Source organism: Triturus cristatus, chromosome 12, assembly GCF_964204655.1.
Source record: "Triturus cristatus chromosome 12, aTriCri1.1, whole genome shotgun sequence".
Taxonomy (NCBI): Eukaryota; Metazoa; Chordata; class Amphibia; order Caudata; family Salamandridae; genus Triturus; species Triturus cristatus.
In genome coordinates this window covers 218,767,655-218,783,649 of record NC_140595.1, presented here as the reverse complement: position 1 = coordinate 218,783,649, position 15,995 = coordinate 218,767,655, and the positions used below count along the sequence as shown (strand labels likewise).

Here is a 15,995-nt window from a genome sequence, read left to right as displayed (position 1 = left end):
GGGGACATGAGTTTGGTGTTTTATTCCTGAGCTCTCTGCTTGCTCATTTGCATAAACAGAGTGCAGGAGAGGTGCCTCATGGGAAAGAGCTTGTGCAGTGCATGAGATTGCTTTTCTTGACTGACTTGAAACTTCACGATCGCAGGCAGTATATTTTCTTATCTCCCAAAGATCCTGCTGCCAGATCCCAGAGGTCACCCTCCTTTTTAAAGGTGGGACCAAGACTCATGCTGTGCTTTTCATAGGGCTTGCCCGTTATTTGTGCCCGTTCGAGGTGCCCTGAGAGGTCCCCAATCCTGAGTCAGCTTCCTCTCAGGTAGACTTGAAGGGGCACGTCAGACTTGTTTCACGTGTCTCCAGCCTAGACAGATATATCCTTCTATATTCAGGTTTAATGAAAGTACGTGTGAAAAAGGCACATACGGTGCATGGCTATGTGTAGAGCGTGTTGAAAGCGTAAAATGGCTAGGGGACAAAAGGCCTACAGTGCCACTTAACTAAAAGCCTGATTCACATTTGCTGTTCCCCTTCCCCAGCAGCCCCGACAACTCCTAATGAGCTGAGGTGAGTACAAAAGAAATTTGCATATTCCCAGACATACACATGTGAACAGTCCACCTTTTTGTACCTTGAGCAGAGACTTTGAAATGTTGGCCTGTTTTGCCCACCGGCCTGGTTCTCGCCCTCTTTCTTAGAGCCTGAAAATACCTTTCAGGTCCTCACCCTCGCAATGACAGGGTCTTTGATGTGCCGCCACTTACCCTAGAGAGCTATATTGTCACTTACTCTGGTTTCTCTTCAAAACGAAAAAATCTTTCGCCTTTTACTAAAGATTTCCGTGGAGAGGAACATTTAAGAGTTTATTCAATTTTTTTAAGCCTTGCCACAGGTGAGGCTGTTTATCATTTGTTTAAAAGAAAAGCATTAGAAGTTGGGGAATATCCAGCAATTGTCTGCTGCTTTTTTGGGGGACATGAGTTTGGTGTTTTATTCCTGAGCTCTCTGCTTGCTCATTTGCATAAACAGAGTGCAGGAGAGGTGCCTCATGGGAAAGAGCTTGTGCAGTGCATGAGATTGCTTTTCTTGACTGACTTGAAACTTCACAATCGCAGGCAGTATATTTTCTTATCTCCCAAAGATCCTGCTGCCAGATCCCAGAGGTCACCCTCCTTTTTAAAGGTGGGACCAAGACTCATGCTGTGCTTTTCATAGGGCTTGCCCGTTATTTGTGCCCGTTCGAGGTGCCCTGAGAGGTCGCCAATCCTGAGTCAGCTTCCTCTCAGGTAGACTTGAAGGGGCACGTCAGACTTGTTTCACGTGTCTCCAGCCTAGACAGATATATCCTTCTATATTCAGGTTTAATGAAAGTACGTGTGAAAAAGGCACATACGGTGCATGGCTATGTGTAAAGCGTGTTGAAAGCGTAAAATGGCTAGGGGACAAAAGGCCTACAGTGCCACTTAACTAAAAGCCTGATTCACATTTCCTGTTCCCCTTCCCCAGCAGCCCCGACAACTCCTAATGAGCTGAGGTGAGTACAAAAGAAATTTGCATATTCCCAGACATACACATGTGAACAGTCCACCTTTTTGTACCTTGAGCAGAGACTTTGAAATGTTGGCCTGTTTTGCCCACCGGCCTGGTTCTCGCCCTCTTTCTTAGAGCCTGAAAATACCTTTCAGGTCCTCACCCTCGCAATGACAGGGTCTTTGATGTGCCGCCACTTACCCTAGAGAGCTATATTGTCACTTACTCTGGTTTCTCTTCAAAACGAAAAAATCTTTCGCCTTTTACTAAAGATTTCCTTGGAGAGGAACATTTAAGAGTTTATTCAATTTTTTTAAGCCTTGCCACAGGTGAGGCTGTTTATCATTTGTTTAAAAGAAAAGCATTAGAAGTTGGGGAATATCCAGCAATTGTCTGCTGCTTTTTTGGGGGACATGAGTTTGGTGTTTTATTCCTGAGCGCTCTGCTTGCTCATTTGCATAAACAGAGTGCAGGAGAGGTGCCTCATGGGAAAGAGCTTGTGCAGTGCATGAGATTGCTTTTCTTGACTGACTTGAAACTTCACGATCTCAGGCAGTATATTTTCTTATCTCCCAAAGATCCTGCTGCCAGATCCCAGAGGTCACCCTCCTTTTTAAAGGTGGGACCAAGACTCATGCTGTGCTTTTCATAGGGCTTGCCCGTTATTTGTGCCCGTTAGAGGTGCCCTGAGAGGTCGCCAATCCTGAGTCAGCTTCCTCTCAGGTAGACTTGAAGGGGCACGTCAGACTTGTTTCACGTGTCTCCAGCCTAGACAGATATATCCTTCTATATTCAGGTTTAATGAAAGTACGTGTGAAAAAGGCACATACGGTGCATGGCTATGTGTAGAGCGTGTTGAAAGCGTAAAATGGCTAGGGGACAAAAGGCCTACAGTGCCACTTAACTAAAAGCCTGATTCACATTTCCTGTTCCCCTTCCCCAGCAGCCCCGACAACTCCTAATGAGCTGAGGTGAGTACAAAAGAAATTTGCATATTCCCAGACATACACATGTGAACAGTCCACCTTTTTGTACCTTGAGCAGAGACTTTGAAATGTTGGCCTGTTTTGCCCACCGGCCTGGTTCTCGCCCTCTTTCTTAGAGCCTGAAAATACCTTTCAGGTCCTCACCCTCGCAATGACAGGGTCTTTGATGTGCCGCCACTTACCCTAGAGAGCTATATTGTCACTTACTCTGGTTTCTCTTCAAAACGAAAAAATCTTTCGCCTTTTACTAAAGATTTCCGTGGAGAGGAACATTTAAGAGTTTATTCAATTTTTTTAAGCCTTGCCACAGGTGAGGCTGTTTATCATTTGTTTAAAAGAAAAGCATTAGAAGTTGGGGAATATCCAGCAATTGTCTGCTGCTTTTTTGGGGGACATGAGTTTGGTGTTTTATTCCTGAGCTCTCTGCTTGCTCATTTGCATAAACAGAGTGCAGGAGAGGTGCCTCATGGGAAAGAGCTTGTGCAGTGCATGAGATTGCTTTTCTTGACTGACTTGAAACTTCACGATCGCAGGCAGTATATTTTCTTATCTCCCAAAGATCCTGCTGCCAGATCCCAGAGGTCACCCTCCTTTTTAAAGGTGGGACCAAGACTCATGCTGTGCTTTTCATAGGGCTTGCCCGTTATTTGTGCCCGTTAGAGGTGCCCTGAGAGGTCGCCAATCCTGAGTCAGCTTCCTCTCAGGTAGACTTGAAGGGGCACGTCAGACTTGTTTCACGTGTCTCCAGCCTAGACAGATATATCCTTCTATATTCAGGTTTAATGAAAGTACGTGTGAAAAAGGCACATACGGTGCATGGCTATGTGTAGAGCGTGTTGAAAGCGTAAAATGGCTAGGGGACAAAAGGCCTACAGTGCCACTTAACTAAAAGCCTGATTCACATTTCCTGTTCCCCTTCCCCAGCAGCCCCGACAACTCCTAATGAGCTGAGGTGAGTACAAAAGAAATTTGCATATTCCCAGACATACACATGTGAACAGTCCACCTTTTTGTACCTTGAGCAGAGACTTTGAAATGTTGGCCTGTTTTGCCCACCGGCCTGGTTCTCGCCCTCTTTCTTAGAGCCTGAAAATACCTTTCAGGTCCTCACCCTCGCAATGACAGGGTCTTTGATGTGCCGCCACTTACCCTAGAGAGCTATATTGTCACTTACTCTGGTTTCTCTTCAAAACGAAAAAATCTTTCGCCTTTTACTAAAGATTTCCGTGGAGAGGAACATTTAAGAGTTTATTCAATTTTTTTAAGCCTTGCCACAGGTGAGGCTGTTTATCATTTGTTTAAAAGAAAAGCATTAGAAGTTGGGGAATATCCAGCAATTGTCTGCTGCTTTTTTGGGGGACATGAGTTTGGTGTTTTATTCCTGAGCTCTCTGCTTGCTCATTTGCATAAACAGAGTGCAGGAGAGGTGCCTCATGGGAAAGAGCTTGTGCAGTGCATGAGATTGCTTTTCTTGACTGACTTGAAACTTCACGATCGCAGGCAGTATATTTTCTTATCTCCCAAAGATCCTGCTGCCAGATCCCAGAGGTCACCCTCCTTTTTAAAGGTGGGACCAAGACTCATGCTGTGCTTTTCATAGGGCTTGCCCGTTATTTGTGCCCGTTATTTGTGCCCGTTCGAGGTGCCCTGAGAGGTCGCCAATCCTGAGTCAGCTTCCTCTCAGGTAGACTTGAAGGGGCACGTCAGACTTGTTTCACGTGTCTCCAGCCTAGACAGATATATCCTTCTATATTCAGGTTTAATGAAAGTACGTGTGAAAAAGGCACATACGGTGCATGGCTATGTGTAGAGCGTGTTGAAAGCGTAAAATGGCTAGGGGACAAAAGGCCTACAGTGCCACTTAACTAAAAGCCTGATTCACATTTCCTGTTCCCCTTCCCCAGCAGCCCCGACAACTCCTAATGAGCTGAGGTGAGTACAAAAGAAATTTGCATATTCCCAGACATACACATGTGAACAGTCCACCTTTTTGTACCTTGAGCAGAGACTTTGAAATGTTGGCCTGTTTTGCCCACCGGCCTGGTTCTCGCCCTCTTTCTTAGAGCCTGAAAATACCTTTCAGGTCCTTACCCTCGCAATGACATGGTCTTTGATGTGCCGCCACTTACCCTAGAGAGCTATATTGTCACTTACTCTGGTTTCTCTTCAAAACGAAAAAATCTTTCGCCTTTTACTAAAGATTTCCGTGGAGAGGAACATTTAAGAGTTTATTCAATTTTTTTAAGCCTTGCCACAGGTGAGGCTGTTTATCATTTGTTTAAAAGAAAAGCATTAGAAGTTGGGGAATATCCAGCAATTGTCTGCTGCTTTTTTGGGGGACATAAGTTTGGTGTTTTATTCCTGAGCTCTCTGCTTGCTCATTTGCATAAACAGAGTGCAGGAGAGGTGCCTCATGGGAAAGAGCTTGTGCAGTGCATGAGATTGCTTTTCTTGACTGACTTGAAACTTCACGATCGCAGGCAGTATATTTTCTTATCTCCCAAAGATCCTGCTGCCAGATCCCAGAGGTCACCCTCCTTTTTAAAGGTGGGACCAAGACTCATGCTGTGCTTTTCATAGGGCTTGCCCGTTATTTGTGCCCGTTCGAGGTGCCCTGAGAGGTCGCCAATCCTGAGTCAGCTTCCTCTCAGGTAGACTTGAAGGGGCACGTCAGACTTGTTTCACGTGTCTCCAGCCTAGACAGATATATCCTTCTATATTCAGGTTTAATGAAAGTACGTGTGAAAAAGGCACATACGGTGCATGGCTATGTGTAGAGCGTGTTAAAAGCGTAAAATGGCTAGGGGACAAAAGGCCTACAGTGCCACTTAACTAAAAGCCTGATTCACATTTCCTGTTCCCCTTCCCCAGCAGCCCCGACAACTCCTAATGAGCTGAGGTGAGTACAAAAGAAATTTGCATATTCCCAGACATACACATGTGAACAGTCCACCTTTTTGTACCTTGAGCAGAGACTTTGAAATGTTGGCCTGTTTTGCCCACCGGCCTGGTTCTCGCCCTCTTTCTTAGAGCCTGCAAATACCTTTCAGGTCCTCACCCTCGCAATGACAGGGTCTTTGATGTGCCGCCACTTACCCTAGAGAGCTATATTGTCACTTACTCTGGTTTCTCTTCAAAACGAAAAAATCTTTCGCCTTTTACTAAAGATTTCCGTGGAGAGGAACATTTAAGAGTTTATTCAATTTTTTTAAGCCTTGCCACAGGTGAGGCTGTTTATCATTTGTTTAAAAGAAAAGCATTAGAAGTTGGGGAATATCCAGCAATTGTCTGCTGCTTTTTTGGGGGACATGAGTTTGGTGTTTTATTCCTGAGCTCTCTGCTTGCTCATTTGCATAAACAGAGTGCAGGAGAGGTGCCTCATGGGAAAGAGCTTGTGCAGTGCATGAGATTGCTTTTCTTGACTGACTTGAAACTTCACGATCGCAGGCAGTATATTTTCTTATCTCCCAAAGATCCTGCTGCCAGATCCCAGAGGTCACCCTCCTTTTTAAAGGTGGGACCAAGACTCATGCTGTGCTTTTCATAGGGCTTGCCCGTTATTTGTGCCCGTTATTTGTGCCCGTTCGAGGTGCCCTGAGAGGTCGCCAATCCTGAGTCAGCTTCCTCTCAGGTAGACTTGAAGGGGCACGTCAGACTTGTTTCACGTGTCTCCAGCCTAGACAGATATATCCTTCTATATTCAGGTTTAATGAAAGTACGTGTGAAAAAGGCACATACGGTGCATGGCTATGTGTAGAGCGTGTTGAAAGCGTAAAATGGCTAGGGGACAAAAGGCCTACAGTGCCACTTAACTAAAAGCCTGATTCACATTTCCTGTTCCCCTTCCCCAGCAGCCCCGACAACTCCTAATGAGCTGAGGTGAGTACAAAAGAAATTTGCATATTCCCAGACATACACATGTGAACAGTCCACCTTTTTGTACCTTGAGCAGAGACTTTGAAATGTTGGCCTGTTTTGCCCACCGGCCTGGTTCTCGCCCTCTTTCTTAGAGCCTGAAAATACCTTTCAGGTCCTCACCCTCGCAATGACAGGGTCTTTGATGTGCCGCCACTTACCCTAGAGAGCTATATTGTCACTTACTCTGGTTTCTCTTCAAAACGAAAAAATCTTTCGCCTTTTACTAAAGATTTCCGTGGAGAGGAACATTTAAGAGTTTATTCAATTTTTTTAAGCCTTGCCACAGGTGAGGCTGTTTATCATTTGTTTAAAAGAAAAGCATTAGAAGTTGGGGAATATCCAGCAATTGTCTGCTGCTTTTTTGGGGGACATGAGTTTGGTGTTTTATTCCTGAGCTCTCTGCTTGCTCATTTGCATAAACAGAGTGCAGGAGAGGTGCCTCATGGGAAAGAGCTTGTGCAGTGCATGAGATTGCTTTTCTTGACTGACTTGAAACTTCACGATCGCAGGCAGTATATTTTCTTATCTCCCAAAGATCCTGCTGCCAGATCCCAGAGGTCACCCTCCTTTTTAAAGGTGGGACCAAGACTCATGCTGTGCTTTTCATAGGGCTTGCCCGTTATTTGTGCCCGTTGGAGGTGCCCTGAGAGGTCGCCAATCCTGAGTCAGCTTCCTCTCAGGTAGACTTGAAGGGGCACGTCAGACTTGTTTCACGTGTCTCCAGCCTAGACAGATATATCCTTCTATATTCAGGTTTAATGAAAGTACGTGTGAAAAAGGCACATACGGTGCATGGCTATGTGTAGAGCGTGTTGAAAGCGTAAAATGGCTAGGGGACAAAAGGCCTACAGTGCCACTTAACTAAAAGCCTGATTCACATTTCCTGTTCCCCTTCCCCAGCAGCCCCGACAACTCCTAATGAGCTGAGGTGAGTACAAAAGAAATTTGCATATTCCCAGACATACACATGTGAACAGTCCACCTCTTTGTACCTTGAGCAGAGACTTTGAAATGTTGGCCTGTTTTGCCCACCGGCCTGGTTCTCGCCCTCTTTCTTAGAGCCTGAAAATACCTTTCAGGTCCTCACCCTCGCAATGACAGGGTCTTTGATGTGCCGCCACTTACCCTAGAGAGCTATATTGTCACTTACTCTGGTTTCTCTTCAAAACGAAAAAATCTTTCGCCTTTTACTAAAGATTTCCGTGGAGAGGAACATTTAAGAGTTTATTCAATTTTTTTAAGCCTTGCCACAGGTGAGGCTGTTTATCATTTGTTTAAAAGAAAAGCATTAGAAGTTGGGGAATATCCAGCAATTGTCTGCTGCTTTTTTGGGGGACATGAGTTTGGTGTTTTATTCCTGAGCTCTCTGCTTGCTCATTTGCATAAACAGAGTGCAGGAGAGGTGCCTCATGGGAAAGAGCTTGTGCAGTGCATGAGATTGCTTTTCTTGACTGACTTGAAACTTCACGATCGCAGGCAGTATATTTTCTTATCTCCCAAAGATCCTGCTGCCAGATCCCAGAGGTCACCCTCCTTTTTAAAGGTGGGACCAAGACTCATGCTGTGCTTTTCATAGGGCTTGCCCGTTCGAGGTGCCCTGAGAGGTCGCCAATCCTGAGTCAGCTTCCTCTCAGGTAGACTTGAAGGGGCACGTCAGACTTGTTTCACGTGTCTCCAGCCTAGACAGATATATCCTTCTATATTCAGGTTTAATGAAAGTACGTGTGAAAAAGGCACATACGGTGCATGGCTATGTGTAGAGCGTGTTGAAAGCGTAAAATGGCTAGGGGACAAAAGGCCTACAGTGCCACTTAACTAAAAGCCTGATTCACATTTCCTGTTCCCCTTCCCCAGCAGCCCCGACAACTCCTAATGAGCTGAGGTGAGTACAAAAGAAATTTGCATATTCCCAGACATACACATGTGAACAGTCCACCTTTTTGTACCTTGAGCAGAGACTTTGAAATGTTGGCCTGTTTTGCCCACCGGCCTGGTTCTCGCCCTCTTTCTTAGAGCCTGAAAATACCTTTCAGGTCCTCACCCTCGCAATGACAGGGTCTTTGATGTGCCGCCACTTACCCTAGAGAGCTATATTGTCACTTACTCTGGTTTCTCTTCAAAACGAAAAAATCTTTCGCCTTTTACTAAAGATTTCCGTGGAGAGGAACATTTAAGAGTTTATTCAATTTTTTTAAGCCTTGTCACAGGTGAGGCTGTTTATCATTTGTTTAAAAGAAAAGCATTAGAAGTTGGGGAATATCCAGCAATTGCCTGCTGCTTTTTTGGGGGACATGAGTTTGGTGTTTTATTCCTGAGCTCTCTGCTTGCTCATTTGCATAAACAGAGTGCAGGAGAGGTGCCTCATGGGAAAGAGCTTGTGCAGTGCATGAGATTGCTTTTCTTGACTGACTTGAAACTTCACGATCGCAGGCAGTATATTTTCTTATCTCCCAAAGATCCTGCTGCCAGATCCCAGAGGTCACCCTCCTTTTTAAAGGTGGGACCAAGACTCATGCTGTGCTTTTCATAGGGCTTGCCCGTTATTTGTGCCCGTTCGAGGTGCCCTGAGAGGTCCCCAATCCTGAGTCAGCTTCCTCTCAGGTAGACTTGAAGGGGCACGTCAGACTTGTTTCACGTGTCTCCAGCCTAGACAGATATATCCTTCTATATTCAGGTTTAATGAAAGTACGTGTGAAAAAGGCACATACGGTGCATGGCTATGTGTAGAGCGTGTTGAAAGCGTAAAATGGCTAGGGGACAAAAGGCCTACAGTGCCACTTAACTAAAAGCCTGATTCACATTTGCTGTTCCCCTTCCCCAGCAGCCCCGACAACTCCTAATGAGCTGAGGTGAGTACAAAAGAAATTTGCATATTCCCAGACATACACATGTGAACAGTCCACCTTTTTGTACCTTGAGCAGAGACTTTGAAATGTTGGCCTGTTTTGCCCACCGGCCTGGTTCTCGCCCTCTTTCTTAGAGCCTGAAAATACCTTTCAGGTCCTCACCCTCGCAATGACAGGGTCTTTGATGTGCCGCCACTTACCCTAGAGAGCTATATTGTCACTTACTCTGGTTTCTCTTCAAAACGAAAAAATCTTTCGCCTTTTACTAAAGATTTCCGTGGAGAGGAACATTTAAGAGTTTATTCAATTTTTTTAAGCCTTGCCACAGGTGAGGCTGTTTATCATTTGTTTAAAAGAAAAGCATTAGAAGTTGGGGAATATCCAGCAATTGTCTGCTGCTTTTTTGGGGGACATAAGTTTGGTGTTTTATTCCTGAGCTCTCTGCTTGCTCATTTGCATAAACAGAGTGCAGGAGAGGTGCCTCATGGGAAAGAGCTTGTGCAGTGCATGAGATTGCTTTTCTTGACTGACTTGAAACTTCACGATCGCAGGCAGTATATTTTCTTATCTCCCAAAGATCCTGCTGCCAGATCCCAGAGGTCACCCTCCTTTTTAAAGGTGGGACCAAGACTCATGCTGTGCTTTTCATAGGGCTTGCCCGTTATTTGTGCCCGTTATTTGTGCCCGTTCGAGGTGCCCTGAGAGGTCGCCAATCCTGAGTCAGCTTCCTCTCAGGTAGACTTGAAGGGGCACGTCAGACTTGTTTCACGTGTCTCCAGCCTAGACAGATATATCCTTCTATATTCAGGTTTAATGAAAGTACGTGTGAAAAAGGCACATACGGTGCATGGCTATGTGTAGAGCGTGTTGAAAGCGTAAAATGGCTAGGGGACAAAAGGCCTACAGTGCCACTTAACTAAAAGCCTGATTCACATTTCCTGTTCCCCTTCCCCAGCAGCCCCGACAACTCCTAATGAGCTGAGGTGAGTACAAAAGAAATTTGCATATTCCCAGACATACACATGTGAACAGTCCACCTTTTTGTACCTTGAGCAGAGACTTTGAAATGTTGGCCTGTTTTGCCCACCGGCCTGGTTCTCGCCCTCTTTCTTAGAGCCTGAAAATACCTTTCAGGTCCTCACCCTCGCAATGACAGGGTCTTTGATGTGCCGCCACTTACCCTAGAGAGCTATATTGTCACTTACTCTGGTTTCTCTTCAAAACGAAAAAATCTTTCGCCTTTTACTAAAGATTTCCGTGGAGAGGAACATTTAAGAGTTTATTCAATTTTTTTAAGCCTTGCCACAGGTGAGGCTGTTTATCATTTGTTTAAAAGAAAAGCATTAGAAGTTGGGGAATATCCAGCAATTGTCTGCTGCTTTTTTGGAGGACATGAGTTTGGTGTTTTATTCCTGAGCTCTCTGCTTGCTCATTTGCATAAACAGAGTGCAGGAGAGGTGCCTCATGGGAAAGAGCTTGTGCAGTGCATGAGATTGCTTTTCTTGACTGACTTGAAACTTCACGATCGCAGGCAGTATATTTTCTTATCTCCCAAAGATCCTGCTGCCAGATCCCAGAGGTCACCCTCCTTTTTAAAGGTGGGACCAAGACTCATGCTGTGCTTTTCATAGGGCTTGCCCGTTATTTGTGCCCGTTCGAGGTGCCCTGAGAGGTCCCCAATCCTGAGTCAGCTTCCTCTCAGGTAGACTTGAAGGGGCACGTCAGACTTGTTTCACGTGTCTCCAGCCTAGACAGATATATCCTTCTATATTCAGGTTTAATGAAAGTACGTGTGAAAAAGGCACATACGGTGCATGGCTATGTGTAGAGCGTGTTGAAAGCGTAAAATGGCTAGGGGACAAAAGGCCTACAGTGCCACTTAACTAAAAGCCTGATTCACATTTGCTGTTCCCCTTCCCCAGCAGCCCCGACAACTCCTAATGAGCTGAGGTGAGTACAAAAGAAATTTGCATATTCCCAGACATACACATGTGAACAGTCCACCTTTTTGTACCTTGAGCAGAGACTTTGAAATGTTGGCCTGTTTTGCCCACCGGCCTGGTTCTCGCCCTCTTTCTTAGAGCCTGAAAATACCTTTCAGGTCCTCACCCTCGCAATGACAGGGTCTTTGATGTGCCGCCACTTACCCTAGAGAGCTATATTGTCACTTACTCTGGTTTCTCTTCAAAACGAAAAAATCTTTCGCCTTTTACTAAAGATTTCCGTGGAGAGGAACATTTAAGAGTTTATTCAATTTTTTTAAGCCTTGCCACAGGTGAGGCTGTTTATCATTTGTTTAAAAGAAAAGCATTAGAAGTTGGGGAATATCCAGCAATTGTCTGCTGCTTTTTTGGGGGACATGAGTTTGGTGTTTTATTCCTGAGCTCTCTGCTTGCTCATTTGCATAAACAGAGTGCAGGAGAGGTGCCTCATGGGAAAGAGCTTGTGCAGTGCATGAGATTGCTTTTCTTGACTGACTTGAAACTTCACAATCGCAGGCAGTATATTTTCTTATCTCCCAAAGATCCTGCTGCCAGATCCCAGAGGTCACCCTCCTTTTTAAAGGTGGGACCAAGACTCATGCTGTGCTTTTCATAGGGCTTGCCCGTTATTTGTGCCCGTTCGAGGTGCCCTGAGAGGTCGCCAATCCTGAGTCAGCTTCCTCTCAGGTAGACTTGAAGGGGCACGTCAGACTTGTTTCACGTGTCTCCAGCCTAGACAGATATATCCTTCTATATTCAGGTTTAATGAAAGTACGTGTGAAAAAGGCACATACGGTGCATGGCTATGTGTAGAGCGTGTTAAAAGCGTAAAATGGCTAGGGGACAAAAGGCCTACAGTGCCACTTAACTAAAAGCCTGATTCACATTTCCTGTTCCCCTTCCCCAGCAGCCCCGACAACTCCTAATGAGCTGAGGTGAGTACAAAAGAAATTTGCATATTCCCAGACATACACATGTGAACAGTCCACCTTTTTGTACCTTGAGCAGAGACTTTGAAATGTTGGCCTGTTTTGCCCACCGGCCTGGTTCTCGCCCTCTTTCTTAGAGCCTGCAAATACCTTTCAGGTCCTCACCCTCGCAATGACAGGGTCTTTGATGTGCCGCCACTTACCCTAGAGAGCTATATTGTCACTTACTCTGGTTTCTCTTCAAAACGAAAAAATCTTTCGCCTTTTACTAAAGATTTCCGTGGAGAGGAACATTTAAGAGTTTATTCAATTTTTTTAAGCCTTGCCACAGGTGAGGCTGTTTATCATTTGTTTAAAAGAAAAGCATTAGAAGTTGGGGAATATCCAGCAATTGTCTGCTGCTTTTTTGGGGGACATGAGTTTGGTGTTTTATTCCTGAGCTCTCTGCTTGCTCATTTGCATAAACAGAGTGCAGGAGAGGTGCCTCATGGGAAAGAGCTTGTGCAGTGCATGAGATTGCTTTTCTTGACTGACTTGAAACTTCACGATCGCAGGCAGTATATTTTCTTATCTCCCAAAGATCCTGCTGCCAGATCCCAGAGGTCACCCTCCTTTTTAAAGGTGGGACCAAGACTCATGCTGTGCTTTTCATAGGGCTTGCCCGTTATTTGTGCCCGTTCGAGGTGCCCTGAGAGGTCGCCAATCCTGAGTCAGCTTCCTCTCAGGTAGACTTGAAGGGGCACGTCAGACTTGTTTCACGTGTCTCCAGCCTAGACAGATATATCCTTCTATATTCAGGTTTAATGAAAGTACGTGTGAAAAAGGCACATACGGTGCATGGCTATGTGTAGAGCGTGTTGAAAGCGTAAAATGGCTAGGGGACAAAAGGCCTACAGTGCCACTTAACTAAAAGCCTGATTCACATTTCCTGTTCCCCTTCCCCAGCAGCCCCGACAACTCCTAATGAGCTGAGGTGAGTACAAAAGAAATTTGCATATTCCCAGACATACACATGTGAACAGTCCACCTTTTTGTACCTTGAGCAGAGACTTTGAAATGTTGGCCTGTTTTGCCCACCGGCCTGGTTCTCGCCCTCTTTCTTAGAGCCTGAAAATACCTTTCAGGTCCTCACCCTCGCAATGACAGGGTCTTTGATGTGCCGCCACTTACCCTAGAGAGCTATATTGTCACTTACTCTGGTTTCTCTTCAAAACGAAAAAATCTTTCGCCTTTTACTAAAGATTTCCGTGGAGAGGAACATTTAAGAGTTTATTCAATTTTTTTAAGCCTTGCCACAGGTGAGGCTGTTTATCATTTGTTTAAAAGAAAAGCATTAGAAGTTGGGGAATATCCAGCAATTGTCTGCTGCTTTTTTGGGGGACATGAGTTTGGTGTTTTATTCCTGAGCTCTCTGCTTGCTCATTTGCATAAACAGAGTGCAGGAGAGGTGCCTCATGGGAAAGAGCTTGTGCAGTGCATGAGATTGCTTTTCTTGACTGACTTGAAACTTCACGATCGCAGGCAGTATATTTTCTTATCTCCCAAAGATCCTGCTGCCAGATCCCAGAGGTCACCCTCCTTTTTAAAGGTGGGACCAAGACTCATGCTGTGCTTTTCATAGGGCTTGCCCGTTATTTGTGCCCGTTAGAGGTGCCCTGAGAGGTCGCCAATCCTGAGTCAGCTTCCTCTCAGGTAGACTTGAAGGGGCACGTCAGACTTGTTTCACGTGTCTCCAGCCTAGACAGATATATCCTTCTATATTCAGGTTTAATGAAAGTACGTGTGAAAAAGGCACATACGGTGCATGGCTATGTGTAGAGCGTGTTGAAAGCGTAAAATGGCTAGGGGACAAAAGGCCTACAGTGCCACTTAACTAAAAGCCTGATTCACATTTCCTGTTCCCCTTCCCCAGCAGCCCCGACAACTCCTAATGAGCTGAGGTGAGTACAAAAGAAATTTGCATATTCCCAGACATACACATGTGAACAGTCCACCTTTTTGTACCTTGAGCAGAGACTTTGAAATGTTGGCCTGTTTTGCCCACCGGCCTGGTTCTCGCCCTCTTTCTTAGAGCCTGAAAATACCTTTCAGGTCCTCACCCTCGCAATGACAGGGTCTTTGATGTGCCGCCACTTACCCTAGAGAGCTATATTGTCACTTACTCTGGTTTCTCTTCAAAACGAAAAAATCTTTCGCCTTTTACTAAAGATTTCCGTGGAGAGGAACATTTAAGAGTTTATTCAATTTTTTTAAGCCTTGCCACAGGTGAGGCTGTTTATCATTTGTTTAAAAGAAAAGCATTAGAAGTTGGGGAATATCCAGCAATTGCCTGCTGCTTTTTTGGGGGACATGAGTTTGGTGTTTTATTCCTGAGCTCTCTGCTTGCTCATTTGCATAAACAGAGTGCAGGAGAGGTGCCTCATGGGAAAGAGCTTGTGCAGTGCATGAGATTGCTTTTCTTGACTGACTTGAAACTTCACGATCGCAGGCAGTATATTTTCTTATCTCCCAAAGATCCTGCTGCCAGATCCCAGAGGTCACCCTCCTTTTTAAAGGTGGGACCAAGACTCATGCTGTGCTTTTCATAGGGCTTGCCCGTTATTTGTGCCCGTTCGAGGTGCCCTGAGAGGTCCCCAATCCTGAGTCAGCTTCCTCTCAGGTAGACTTGAAGGGGCACGTCAGACTTGTTTCACGTGTCTCCAGCCTAGACAGATATATCCTTCTATATTCAGGTTTAATGAAAGTACGTGTGAAAAAGGCACATACGGTGCATGGCTATGTGTAGAGCGTGTTGAAAGCGTAAAATGGCTAGGGGACAAAAGGCCTACAGTGCCACTTAACTAAAAGCCTGATTCACATTTGCTGTTCCCCTTCCCCAGCAGCCCCGACAACTCCTAATGAGCTGAGGTGAGTACAAAAGAAATTTGCATATTCCCAGACATACACATGTGAACAGTCCACCTTTTTGTACCTTGAGCAGAGACTTTGAAATGTTGGCCTGTTTTGCCCACCGGCCTGGTTCTCGCCCTCTTTCTTAGAGCCTGAAAATACCTTTCAGGTCCTCACCCTCGCAATGACAGGGTCTTTGATGTGCCGCCACTTACCCTAGAGAGCTATATTGTCACTTACTCTGGTTTCTCTTCAAAACGAAAAAATCTTTCGCCTTTTACTAAAGATTTCCGTGGAGAGGAACATTTAAGAGTTTATTCAATTTTTTTAAGCCTTGCCACAGGTGAGGCTGTTTATCATTTGTTTAAAAGAAAAGCATTAGAAGTTGGGGAATATCCAGCAATTGTCTGCTGCTTTTTTGGGGGACATAAGTTTGGTGTTTTATTCCTGAGCTCTCTGCTTGCTCATTTGCATAAACAGAGTGCAGGAGAGGTGCCTCATGGGAAAGAGCTTGTGCAGTGCATGAGATTGCTTTTCTTGACTGACTTGAAACTTCACGATCGCAGGCAGTATATTTTCTTATCTCCCAAAGATCCTGCTGCCAGATCCCAGAGGTCACCCTCCTTTTTAAAGGTGGGACCAAGACTCATGCTGTGCTTTTCATAGGGCTTGCCCGTTATTTGTGCCCGTTCGAGGTGCCCTGAGAGGTCGCCAATCCTGAGTCAGCTTCCTCTCAGGTAGACTTGAAGGGGCACGTCAGACTTGTTTCACGTGTCTCCAGCCTAGACAGATATATCCTTCTATATTCAGGTTTAATGAAAGTACGTGTGAAAAAGGCACATACGGTGCATGGCTATGTGTAGAGCGTGTTAAAAGCGTAAAATGGCTAGGGGACAAAAGGCCTACAGTGCCACTTAA

General features: G+C 45.3%; 16 non-coding genes across 16 annotated transcripts; all 16 read left to right on the top strand.

Annotated features, from left to right (window-relative positions):
* The first annotated feature begins 782 nt into the window (after nucleotides 1-782).
* LOC146775326 (U5 spliceosomal RNA) lies at nucleotides 783-897 on the top strand. Its single transcript, XR_014973204.1, has one exon. It is a non-coding gene; the product is annotated as a U5 spliceosomal RNA (small nuclear RNA).
* Nucleotides 898-1,749: 852 nt separating this feature from the next.
* LOC146775325 (U5 spliceosomal RNA) lies at nucleotides 1,750-1,864 on the top strand. The gene has a single exon (XR_014974429.1). It is a non-coding gene; the product is annotated as a U5 spliceosomal RNA (small nuclear RNA).
* An 852-nt stretch (nucleotides 1,865-2,716) lies between these two features.
* Nucleotides 2,717-2,831, top strand: LOC146775324 (U5 spliceosomal RNA). The gene has a single exon (XR_014973202.1). It is a non-coding gene; the product is annotated as a U5 spliceosomal RNA (small nuclear RNA).
* An 852-nt stretch (nucleotides 2,832-3,683) lies between these two features.
* On the top strand, nucleotides 3,684-3,798 carry LOC146775323 (U5 spliceosomal RNA). Its single transcript, XR_014973201.1, has one exon. It is a non-coding gene; the product is annotated as a U5 spliceosomal RNA (small nuclear RNA).
* Nucleotides 3,799-4,663: 865 nt separating this feature from the next.
* On the top strand, nucleotides 4,664-4,778 carry LOC146775322 (U5 spliceosomal RNA). The gene has a single exon (XR_014973200.1). It is a non-coding gene; the product is annotated as a U5 spliceosomal RNA (small nuclear RNA).
* An 852-nt stretch (nucleotides 4,779-5,630) lies between these two features.
* On the top strand, nucleotides 5,631-5,745 carry LOC146775321 (U5 spliceosomal RNA). Its single transcript, XR_014973199.1, has one exon. It is a non-coding gene; the product is annotated as a U5 spliceosomal RNA (small nuclear RNA).
* An 865-nt stretch (nucleotides 5,746-6,610) lies between these two features.
* On the top strand, nucleotides 6,611-6,725 carry LOC146775320 (U5 spliceosomal RNA). Its single transcript, XR_014973198.1, has one exon. It is a non-coding gene; the product is annotated as a U5 spliceosomal RNA (small nuclear RNA).
* An 852-nt stretch (nucleotides 6,726-7,577) lies between these two features.
* Nucleotides 7,578-7,692, top strand: LOC146775319 (U5 spliceosomal RNA). The gene has a single exon (XR_014973197.1). It is a non-coding gene; the product is annotated as a U5 spliceosomal RNA (small nuclear RNA).
* Nucleotides 7,693-8,531: 839 nt separating this feature from the next.
* Nucleotides 8,532-8,646, top strand: LOC146775318 (U5 spliceosomal RNA). Its single transcript, XR_014972859.1, has one exon. It is a non-coding gene; the product is annotated as a U5 spliceosomal RNA (small nuclear RNA).
* Nucleotides 8,647-9,498: 852 nt separating this feature from the next.
* LOC146775317 (U5 spliceosomal RNA) lies at nucleotides 9,499-9,613 on the top strand. Its single transcript, XR_014973196.1, has one exon. It is a non-coding gene; the product is annotated as a U5 spliceosomal RNA (small nuclear RNA).
* Nucleotides 9,614-10,478: 865 nt separating this feature from the next.
* On the top strand, nucleotides 10,479-10,593 carry LOC146775316 (U5 spliceosomal RNA). The gene has a single exon (XR_014973195.1). It is a non-coding gene; the product is annotated as a U5 spliceosomal RNA (small nuclear RNA).
* An 852-nt stretch (nucleotides 10,594-11,445) lies between these two features.
* Nucleotides 11,446-11,560, top strand: LOC146775315 (U5 spliceosomal RNA). Its single transcript, XR_014973194.1, has one exon. It is a non-coding gene; the product is annotated as a U5 spliceosomal RNA (small nuclear RNA).
* Nucleotides 11,561-12,412: 852 nt separating this feature from the next.
* Nucleotides 12,413-12,527, top strand: LOC146775314 (U5 spliceosomal RNA). Its single transcript, XR_014973193.1, has one exon. It is a non-coding gene; the product is annotated as a U5 spliceosomal RNA (small nuclear RNA).
* Nucleotides 12,528-13,379: 852 nt separating this feature from the next.
* LOC146775313 (U5 spliceosomal RNA) lies at nucleotides 13,380-13,494 on the top strand. The gene has a single exon (XR_014973191.1). It is a non-coding gene; the product is annotated as a U5 spliceosomal RNA (small nuclear RNA).
* An 852-nt stretch (nucleotides 13,495-14,346) lies between these two features.
* On the top strand, nucleotides 14,347-14,461 carry LOC146775312 (U5 spliceosomal RNA). The gene has a single exon (XR_014973190.1). It is a non-coding gene; the product is annotated as a U5 spliceosomal RNA (small nuclear RNA).
* Nucleotides 14,462-15,313: 852 nt separating this feature from the next.
* Nucleotides 15,314-15,428, top strand: LOC146775311 (U5 spliceosomal RNA). Its single transcript, XR_014973189.1, has one exon. It is a non-coding gene; the product is annotated as a U5 spliceosomal RNA (small nuclear RNA).
* Nucleotides 15,429-15,995: the final 567 nt, after the last annotated feature.